Source organism: Salvelinus alpinus, chromosome 15, assembly GCF_045679555.1.
Source record: "Salvelinus alpinus chromosome 15, SLU_Salpinus.1, whole genome shotgun sequence".
Taxonomy (NCBI): Eukaryota; Metazoa; Chordata; class Actinopteri; order Salmoniformes; family Salmonidae; genus Salvelinus; species Salvelinus alpinus.
Genome location: NC_092100.1, coordinates 15379605 through 15391299, shown reverse-complemented (window position 1 = coordinate 15391299; position 11695 = coordinate 15379605).

Here is an 11695-nt window from a genome sequence, read left to right as displayed (position 1 = left end):
AAAGGGGCCTTCCCCAAACTGGTGCCATGAAGTTGGAAGCACAGAATTGTCTAGAATGTCATTGTATGATGTGGCGTTAATATTTCTCTTCACTGGAATTAAGGGACCTAGCCCAAACCATGAAAAACAGCCCCTGACCATTATTCCTCCTCCACCAAACTTTACAGTTGGCACTATGGGATTCCTCCGATGGCATTGAGGAGTACACCTCATCAATCATTGGCTTTATCAATAAGTGCATCGATGATGTCATCCCCACAGTGACCGTACGTACATACCCCAACCAGAAGCCATGGATTACAGGCAACAAACGCACTGAGATAAAGGGTAGAGCTGCCGCTTTCAAGGAGCGGGACTCTAACCCAGAAGCTTGTAAGAAATCTCGCTATGCCCTCTGACGAACCATCAAACAGGCAAAGCGTCAACACAGGACTAAGATCGAATCGTACTACACCGGCTCTGACGCTCGTCGGATGTGGCAGGGCTTGCAAACCATTACAGACTACAAAGGAAAGCACAGCCAAGAGCTGACCAGTGACACGAGCCTACCAGACGAGCTAAACTATTTCTATGCTCGCTTCGAGGCAAATAACACTGAAACATGCATGAGAGCACCAGCTGTTCTGGAAGACTGTGTGATCACGCTCTCCACAGCCGATGTGAGTAAGACCTTTAAACAGGTCAACATTCACAAGGCCGCGGGGCCAGACGGATTACCAGGACGTGTACTGCGAGCATGCGCTGACCAACTAACAAGTGTCTTCACTGACATTTTCAACCTCTCCCTGTCCGAGTCTGTAATACCAACATGTTTTAAGCAGACCACCATAGTGCCTGTGCCCAAGAACACTAAGGTAACCTGCCTAAACGACTACCAACCTATAGCACTCATGTCTGTAGCCATGAAGTGCTTTGAAAGGCTGGTCATGGCTCACATCAACACCATTATCCAAGAAACCCTAGACCCACTCCAATTTGCATACCACCCCAAAAGATCCACAGATGATGCAATCTCTATTGCACTCCACACTGCCCTTTCCCACCTGGACAAAAGGAACACCTATGTGAGAATGCTATTCATTGACTACAGCTCAGCGTTTAACACCATAGTGCCTTCAAAGCTCATCAATTAGCTAAGGGCCCTGGGACTAAACACCTCCCTCTGCAACTGGATCCTGGACTTCCTGACAGGCCGCCCCCGGTGGTAAGGGTAGGTGACAACACATCCGCCACGCTGATCCTCAACACAGGGGCCCCCTCAGGGGTGCGTGCTCAGTCCCCTCCTGTACTCCCTGTTCACTCATGACTGCACGGCCAGGCACGACTCCAACACCATCATTAAGTTTGCCGATGACACAACAGTAGGCCTGATCACCGACAACGATGAGACAGCCTATAGGGAGGAGGTCAGAAACCTGCCCGTGTGGTGCCAGGACAAAAACCTTTCCCTCAATGTGATCAAGGCAAAGGAGATGATTGTGGACTACAGGAAAAAGAGGACCGAGCACACTCCCATTCTCATCAACGGGGCTGCAGTGGAGCAGGTTAAGAGCTTCAAGTTCCTTGGTGTCCACATCACCAACAAACTAACATGGTCCAAGCACAACAAGATAGTCATGAAGAGAGCACGACAAAACCTATTCCGCCTCAGGAGACTGAAAAGAAGTGCCAAGTCTAGGTCCAAGAGGCTTTCTAAACAGCTTCTACCCCCGAGCCATAAGACTCCTTAACACCTAATCAAATGGCTACACAGACTATTTGCGTCCCCACCCCACTCCCACCCTCTTTTACACCACTGCTACTCTCTGTTGTTATCATCTATGCATAGTCACTTTAATAACTCTACCTACATGTACATATTACCTCAACTAACCGGTGCTCCACACATTGACTCTGTACCGGTACCCCCCCTGTATATAGTTTCACTATTGTTATTTTAATGCTGCTCTTTAATTACTTGTTACTTTTATTTCTTACTCTTATCCATATTTTCTTTTTACTGCGTTGTTGGTTAGGGGCTCGTAAGTGAGCATTTCACTGTAAGGTCTACACCTGTTGTATTTGGCGCATGTTACTAATACATTTTGATTTGATTTGATTTGTGCATTCGGCATAAAGTGTTCTCCTGGCATCCACCAAACCCAGATTAGTCCGTCGGACTGCCAGATGGTGAAGCGTGATTTATCACTCCAGAGAACGTATTACCACTGCTCCAGAGTCCAACGACGGCGAGATTTACACCACTCCAGCCAACATTTGGCATTGCGCATGGTGATCTTAGGCTTGTGTGCGGCTGCTCGGCAATGGAAACCCATTTCCTGAAGTTCCCGACGAACAGTTCTTGTGCTGACGTTGCTTCCAGAGGTCGTTTGGAACTCGGTAGTGAGTGTTGCAACCGAGGACAGGCGATTTTTACGCATTATGCGCTTCAGCACTCGGCGGTCCCATTCTGTGAGCTTGTGTGGCCTACCACTTCGCGGCTGAGCCGTTGTTGCTCCTAGAAGTTTCCACTTCACAATAACAGGACTTACAGTTGACCGGTGCAGCTCTAGCAGGGCAGAAATTTGACGAACTGACTTTCAAAGTGGCACCTATGACAGTGCCACGTTGAAAGTCACTGAGCTCTTCAGTACGAGCAATTCTACTGCCAATGTTTGTCTATGGAGATTTTCCCTTTCCCTGCACAACAGAAAGATATCAGAAATGTGTTTATAAAAGGAATTGCTGGCATTGGAAAAACAGTCTCTGTGCAGAAGTTAATCCTTGACTGAGCAGAGGGAAAGGCCAATCAGGATGTTCATTTCATGTTTTCTCTTCTTTTCCGTGATCTTAAACTGAAAACGGGAAAATATAGTCGGATGCAACTTCTGTCCTTCTACTTCCCAGAGCTGAAAGAGATTGAAAGAATTGAGTCAAAATAAATCATTTTTGATGGTCTGGATGAGTGTCGACTTCCTCTAGATTTCCAGAACAACAAGGACCTGTCTGACATCACAGTGCCAACTTCAGTGGATGTGCTGCTGACAAACCTCATTAAGGGGAGTTTGCTTCACCCAGCTCTCCTCTGGATTACCTCCAGACCTGCAGCAGCCAAGCAGATGTCTTCTAAGTGGGTTGACCAGGTGACAGCAGTACGAGGGTTCAATGACTCACAGAAGGAGGAGTACTTCAGGAAGAATCTAGTCACTGAAATAATCACACACATAAAGACATCAAGAAGCCTATACATGATGTGCTACATACCAGGCTTCTGTTGGATATCAGCCACTGTCCTTGAGGTTATGCTGAAAGAAGCAGAGAGGGATGAAATCCCAAAACGCTGACCCGGATGTACTCACACATCTTGCTCATCTTAACCAGTATGAAGAACAACAAGTACAACAAAGCCACAAAGACAAAACCAAAGGAGCTCTCAGTCAGACAAAGAAATTATCCTGAAACTAGCAAAGCTGTCTTTCCAACAGCTGGCTAACCTGAGAGTGGTAATGTACATAGTCTGGGTGGCCATTTTATTAATTGTTCAGCAGGCTTATGGCTTCGAGGTAGAAGCTGTTAAGGAGCATTTTGGTCCTAGACTTGGCGCTCTGTTACCGCTTTCCGTGCAGTAGCAGAGAGAACAGTCTATGACTTAGGTAACTGGAGTCTTCGACAATTTTTTGGGCTTTCCTCTGACACCGCCTAGTATATAGGTCCTGGATGGCAGGAAGTTTGGCCCCAGTGATGTATTGGGCCGTTCGCACTACCATCTGTAGCGCCTTACGGTCAGATGCCGAGCAGTTGCCATACCAGGCGGTGATGCAGCCGGTCAGGATGGTGCAGCTGTAGAACTCTTTGAGGATATGGGACCCATGACAAATCTTTTCAGTCTCCTGAGGTGGATTTTTTTTTTTCGTGACCTCTTCATGACTGTCTTGGTGTGTTTGGACCATTATAGTTCGTTGGGGATGTGGACACCAAGGAACTTGAAACTCTCGACCCGCTCCACTACAGCCCCGTCGATGTTAATGGGGGCCTGTTCCGCCCGCATTTTCCTGTAGTCCACAATCAGCTCCTTTGTCTTGCTCACATTGAGGAAGAGGTTGTTGTTCTGGCACCACACTGCCAGGTCTCTGACCTCCTCTCTATAGGCTGTCTCATCATTGTCTGTGATCAGGCCTACCACTGTTGTGTCGTCAGCAAACTTAATGATGGTGTTGGAGTAGTGTTTGGCCACGCTGTCGTGGGTGAACAGGGAATACACAAGAGGATCAGCGTGGCAGACGTGTTGTTGCCTACCCTTACCACATGGGGGTGGTCCGTCAGGAAGTCCAGGATCCAGTTGTAGAAAGAGGTGTTTAGTCCCAGGGTCCTTAGCTTAGTGATGAGCTTTGTGGGCACTATGGTGTTGAACGCTGAGCTGTAGCCAATGAACAGCATTCTCACATAGGTCCTTTTGTCCAGGTGGGAAAAGGCAGTGTGGAGTGCGATTGAGATTGTGTCATCTGTGGATATGTTTATGCAAATTGGAGTGGGTCTAGGATATCTGGGAGGATGCTGTTGATTTGAGCCATGACCAGCCTTTCAAAGCACTTCATGGCTACCGATGTGAGTGCTACGGGGCGGTAATCATTTAGGCAGGTTACCTTCGCTTCCTTGGGCACAGGGACTATGGTGGTCTGCTTGAAACATTCAGGTATTACAGACTCAGTCAGAGAGAGGTTGAAAATGTCAGGGAAGACACTTGCCAGTTGGTCCTCGCATGCTTTGAGTACACGTCCTGGTAATCCATCTGGCCCCGCGGCTTTGTGAATGTTGACCTGCTTAAAGGTGTTGCTCACATTGGCTACCGAGAGCGTTATCACACAGTCGTCCAGAACAGCCGGTGCTCTCATGCATGCTTCAGTGTTGCTTGCCTGGAAGCGAGCATAAAGCTGGTCTGGTAGGCTCGCGTCTAGGCAACTCACGGCTGGGTTTTCCTTTGTAGTCCGTAATAGTTTTCAAGCCCTGCCACATCCGACGAGCATCAGAGCCGGTGTAGTAAGATTCAATCTTAATCCTATATTGACGCTTTGCCTGTTTGATGGTTCGTCTGAGGACGTAGCGGGATTTCTTATACGCATCTGGATTAGTGTCCCGCTCCTTGAAAGTGGTAGCTCTAACCTTTAGCTTGATGCGGATGTTGCCTGTAAACCATGGCTTCTGGTTGGGATATGTACGCACGGTCACTGTGGGGACGACGTCGTCGATGCACTTATTGATGAAGCCAATGACTAAGGTGGTATACTCCTCAATGCCATTGGATGAACCCCAGAACATTTTCCAGTCTGTGCTAGCAAAACAGTCCTGTAGCGTAGCATCCGCATCATCTGACCACTTCCTTATTGAGTGAGTCACTGGAACTTCCTGCTTTAGTTTTTGCTTGTAAGCAGGAATCAGGAGGATAGAATCATGGTCAGATTTGTCAAATGGATGGCAAGGGAGAGCTTTGTATGCATCTCTGCGTGTGGAGTAAAGGTGGTCTAGAGTATTTTTTCTCCTCTGGTTGCACATGTGACATGCTGGTAGAAATGAGTTCAAACAGATTTTAGTTTCTCTGCATCAAATTCCCCGGCCACTAGAGCGCCGCTTCTGGATGAGCATTTTCTTGTTTGCTTAAGGCCTTATACAGCTCATTGAGTGCGGTCTTAGTGCCAGCATTGGTTTGTGGTGGTAAATAGACGGCTACGAATAATATAGATGAGAACTCTCTTGGTAGATAGATTTTTGGATGTTTCCTGTACTGAAAACCTGCAAGAGAGCATTGTACGATTTGTTATTGTTTTGATGCATATCCTTATTTTGAATAATGACTATTTTTAAATAATTATTTTGGTTTTGAATATTTAACCATATTTAATTAACTAATCTCTCTAGACTGGATGACTGTGAACTCACATATGGATCCAGTGAGACTCCTCCCTGAGACTCAGCTCTCAGCTCTGCAGACACCAAACTCCTCCCTGAGAGAGATGGACCTCAGCTACAATGAAGTGGAGGACAGAGGAGGGCATCTGCTCTGTGTTGGACTGACTAGACCATTCTGCAAAATACAGAGACGTGTGAGTGAACTATATGAGCACACAGTGTGTGTGTGTGTGTGTGTGTGTGTGTGTGTGTGTGTGTGTGTGTGTGTGTGTGTGTGTGTGTGTGTGTGTGTGTGTGTGTGTGTGTGTGTGTGTGTGTGTGTGTGTGTGTGTGTGTGTGTGTGTGTGTGTGTGTGTGTGGCTAATTTTCAAGTTTTCTCTTGACTCCCCATAGTCTAGGTCAGTGTGGTCTGACAAAACAATGCTGTTCAGTTCTGGCCTCCATCCTGCATTCACCCAACTCACAACTGAAACAGCTGGAGCTGAGAGACAACGATCTGCAGGACTCAAGAGTGGCATTGCTCTGTTCTGGGCTAAAGGGTTCAAACTGTAGACTACACACACTGGGGTAAGAACAGCCGTTTAAATGATACATTTGGGATGTATTTTTTGCAGATGGAACCAAAGTTTGTTCATTCACTTACAGCAGCTCACCCGCCGTGGCTGGTTATAGTGGAAAATGTGGGGACAATTGAACAGCCTTTTCGAAAAGCATAAAAATCCCTTTTGTGACATTTTGTTCTCAGAATATTTATATCTATAACTACATTTGGGCCTAAATTCAATGAAATCAAGCATTAACCAGCGATAGCAGACACCGGCATAGCGGATGTTTTGGCAGTGATGGAGAAGGAACTGCGTTGGAGCCGTCAAATCCCATAAGCTCCCACAGTCTCACTGCCAAATTAGACGTTCATCCAAATTCTCCAAACGTCAAATTTTGAAGTGTTTTTGACACCCTGGGTTGTCTTCTGCTGCTCTGTAATCTTCCATTTCTCCAAACGTCAAATTTCTAAGTTAAGGGTTAAGTTTATGGACTCATTTCGAATGGTTAAAGTAAGGGTTAAGGTTTGGGATAAGGTTAAAACCAAAAATAAAACAGTGTCCACGACTGGGATCGAACGCGCAACCTTCTGATCCAGAGTCATGTGACTACCAGAGTCTGATCCAGAGTCATGTGACTACCAGAGTCTGATCCAGAGTCATGTGACTACCAGAGTCTGATCCAGAGTCATGTGACTACCAGAGTCTGATCCAGAGTCATGTGACTACCAGAGTCTGATCCAGAGTCATGTGACTACCAGAGTCTGATCCAGAGTCATGTGACTACCAGAGTCTGATCCAGAGTCATGAGACTACCAGAGTCTGATCCAGAGTCATGTGACTACCAGAGTCTGATCCAGAGTCATGTGACTACCAGAGTCTGATCCAGAGTCATGAGACTACCAGAGTCTGATCCAGAGTCATGTGACTACCAGAGTCTGATCCAGAGTCATGAGATTACTACCATCCCACCCAAGCCTACTTGATGGTAATGCCCGCTCGAGGCCGGTTTTGAATGGATTTCCGGACGTCCTGAGGACGTCAATCTTGAACGATCTCCCTAGTCAAATCGGTGAGCAGCTGCTCTTGCGATCATTGTGAAGAAGCCACACCCACCCCACTCTCATTAGAAGTTCAGAACAAAAACGTGAAGGCTATTGGCTATAGAAATAATGATGCTCAAATTGAACAATCATTCAACTAAATAATCAGTTTCTATCATCTTAATTTAGTTAATTACATCTCACATTCCAGTGTTCAAATTTGCATGGGATTTCTGTTAATGCGACTCCATGAAAACAATGAAAATGTTAAGCTTTTTGTGGATTTGACAGCTCTAAAGCAGTTCCACCTCCGACACCACCAAAACAACCCTGATGTTGGCTAAAACAGATCTGATTGAATAACTATGCGAATATAATTCTGTATGTGCATTTATAATGCCTTATAATACACTTATAGTGCCTCATAATACTCACTATAAGATATCATAATGGCTCATACACTACATGACCAAAAGTAAGTGGACACCTACTCATTGAACATCTCATTCTAAAATCATGGGCATTAATATGGAGTTGGTCCCCCCCTTTTCTGCTACAACAACCTCCAATCTTATGGGTAGGCTTCCTACTAGATGTTGGAATATTTCTGTGGGGACTTGCTTCCATTCAGCCACAAAAGCATTAGTGAGGTCGGGTAGTGATGTTCGGCATTTAGGCCTGGCTCGCAGTCGATCTCGACAAACCATTTCTGTATGGACCTCGCTCTAAGCATGGGGGCATTGTCATGCTGAAACAGGAAAGGGCCTTCCCCAAACTGTTGCCACACAGTTGGAAGCATAGAATCGTCTAGAATGTAATTGTATGCTGCGTTAAGATTTCCCTTCGCTGGAACTAAGGGGTCAGAACCATGAAAAACAGCCCCAGACCATTATTCCTCCTCCACCAAACGTTGCAGTTGGCACTATGCAATCGTTCAGGTTCCATCAAATCATGACTGAAACTCGTGTTCCACCATACTTCAAAGATCAAATAAATATTGCATTTTAGACCACAAAACTCCTTAGTAAGCTAGAATCAAGTGTAGGTACACTTAGAAAAAAAAGGTGCTACATGAAATGATTAAAGGTTCCTCTGCTTGGCCCTGTAGTTGTAGAAGGGCAATTCCACCGTTTTTTATTAAGTTTACCAAAAACTCTGACATACTGTATCTGTTTTCGAATGAAGATTCAAAGATGTCTGCAAAAAGAATGGATGTCAAGGTACGGCATGACACTTTGCATCCTACGAAAGAGATCAAGGCAATTCCATGATAACGGAGAATTGAGCTGAGAGATTTTTTCCTTTAAAATCTATGCCAAACAAAAAACATTGATTTCAAACAAACCATACAACTCTATGCACAAGGACTACTCTTAACAATTTACACTGAAAATTTTACAAAAACACATTTACTGGAAGAACTGTGCAGATCCTAAGTTTAATCAAATAATTTCTGTCAAATGTGTCTGTTTTTTACGTGACCAAAAACTCAATATATCTGCAGAAATAATGGGATGTCAGCTTTGGCATGACACCTTGAGTTTGACAAATCTCTTTTGGTTACTGAAGTACAGTAAGTGAAGTGGATTTACACCAGGTAACAAAACTGTGGTAACGGAAGGACCTCATGGGTCGCTGATCTGCACCACACAGAAATGCGTAATTATGGATATGAATGTCATTCTCTACATGGTGATGTATCCTGAATAGGTACACAAAGGTAGAAATATGCAATATCCTCCTTTGCATGTTTGGGTATTATTATAATGAGCTCCGTCCTCAAACACGACCAAATGTGGACAAATCTAGACGTCGTTGTTTCACACGTATAGGACAGTAGAACACAGTACATTAAAGTACAGTCAAATAATTTCTGCAAAACTAAATATAAATGATGATATTAGTTGGCAGGGATCTTTACTTCAATACTATTGTGTTTTGATGTATTTCTAATACTTTTAAATAATGTTTCTGCTAGATGTGTTCTAAGACCCCCTTTCTAAGACCCCCTTTCTAAGACCCCCTTTCTAAGACCCTCTTTTAGACCCCCTTTCTAAGACCCCCTTTTAGACCCCCTTTCTAAGACCCCCTTCTAGACCCCCTTTCTAAGACCCCCTTATAGACCCTCTTCTAGACCCCCTTTCTAAGACCCCCTTTCTAAGACCCCCTTTCTAAGACCCTCTTTTAGACCCCCTTTCTAAGACCCCCTTTTAGACCCCCTTTCTAAGACCCCCTTCTAGACCCCCTTTCTAAGACCCCCTTATAGACCCCCTTCTAGACCCCCTTTCTAAGACCCCCTTTCTAAGACCGTCTTTTAAACCCCCTTTCTAAGACCCCCTTTTAGACCCCCTTTCTAAGACCCCCTTCTAGACCCCCTTTCTAAGACCCCCTTTTAGACCCCCTTTCTAAGACCCCCTTTTAGACCCCCTTTCTAAGACCCCTTTTCTAAGACCCTCTTCTAGACCCCCTTTCTAAGACCCCCTTTCTAAGACCCTCTTCTAGACCCCCTTTCTAAGACCCCCTTATAAGACCCCCTTTCTAAGACCCCCTTATAGACCCCCTTCTAGACCCCCTTTCTAAGACCCCCTTATAAGACCCCCTTATAGACCCCCTTCTAGACCCCCTTTCTAAGACCCCCTTATAAGACCCCCTTTCTAAGACCCCCTTATAGACCCCCTTTCTAAGACCCCCTTTCTAAGACCCCCTTATAAGACCCCCTTCCTAAGACCCCCTTATAAGACCCCCTTCCTAAGACCCCCTTTCTAAGGACCTATTCTAAGATCTGTTTTACCACAAATGGTTGAACAATTTATACATACATGCCTTAATTTCAACAACAACAAAAATGTTGACTCTCAGCTTTCATTTGAAATCAAATGTGATGTGCTCCTATGAACTTCACATGTTTGTGCTCATGGAGCTTTACATGGAAATACCCTTATTCTAATGAGATCTGCCCCCAAACACGACCAAATTTGGTTGGTCCATACAGGACCAAATCTGAACCAATCATAAACGTCTATGTTTTACAAGTTTGGACATCACAGTACAGAACATTAGAGCACAGCACAGTAGAGTTCAGTAGAGTAGAGTTCAGTTCAGTTCAGTACAATACCCTACATGATTCTGTACTCTAATCTGGACCAAATCTGAACCAATCATGGATGTCTATGTTTGGGCCAAATCCTGAGAACAATGAAAATTCCCCAGTACCTCTACTCTCTTCAAGGTGAAAATGTGTCTTAGAGTTTGAGACTTAGAGATGGCTGAGAGAATGTGTTCAGAAGCAACTGTAAGGGTTTTCTATACGTATGTTTCCTGTTATAAAATCAAACCTGTCGTGAAACTGTGCATGTATGAACGAGTATTATAACTCTGCTTGGAAAACGCCCCTATTCACCTTTTATGGTGACAATAAGGTCCTTTATTTGCACTATAATTTGGAACTGTTGGAATTTGTCCACGGCAGTTTCTAGAAGAAAGAGCAATGGCAAATTTGATCAACTTTTTTTCGAAGTGTTGGCAGAATGCTTTATTCTTTTGCTTCGCATGAAAATATTTTTAATCGTGTGACTTATTATTTATTTGGCAAAGGACTGTGACAGTTTGTGAAAGAAATGACAATGTCAAATGGTTGTGGATCTGTCAGCAGAATGTTTGAATTCAACAATGTTTTGCATTGACTTTTCCCCCAACCTAAATGTGCTGGACTGTCTGCAGTCCATGTAAAGCCCCATGAACACAAACATGTGAAGTTCATAGGAGCACATCACATTTGATTTCAAATGAAAGCTGAGAGTCAACATTTTTGTTGTTGTTGAAATGAAGGCATGTATAAATTGTTCAACCATTTTTGGTAAAACAGATCTTAGAAACATACAATACTTCCAGTAGTAGTGGCATCGCACTGGGAACACCACATCATTTCAACGTGGAGAATTGAGTAATATTTGAGAGATGTGTTTATCAATGAGATTCCAACCTATTTTCACCCAAAAAGACTGAATTATGTTGAATTCCCAATGTGTTTAACTATATAAAAGCACAAACAAATTCCAATCGAAAATCCAAGTCTGATTTTTGTTTTAGTTGTCCCCTAAATGTGTTATCACTGTGCGTTCAACCATTAAAAGCACACCAAAGTTCAAATGGGAATACAATGTCAGATCTTTTGTTTATTTATGCAACAACTTAATGTGCTATCACTGTGCTTGATCTAATAGCATA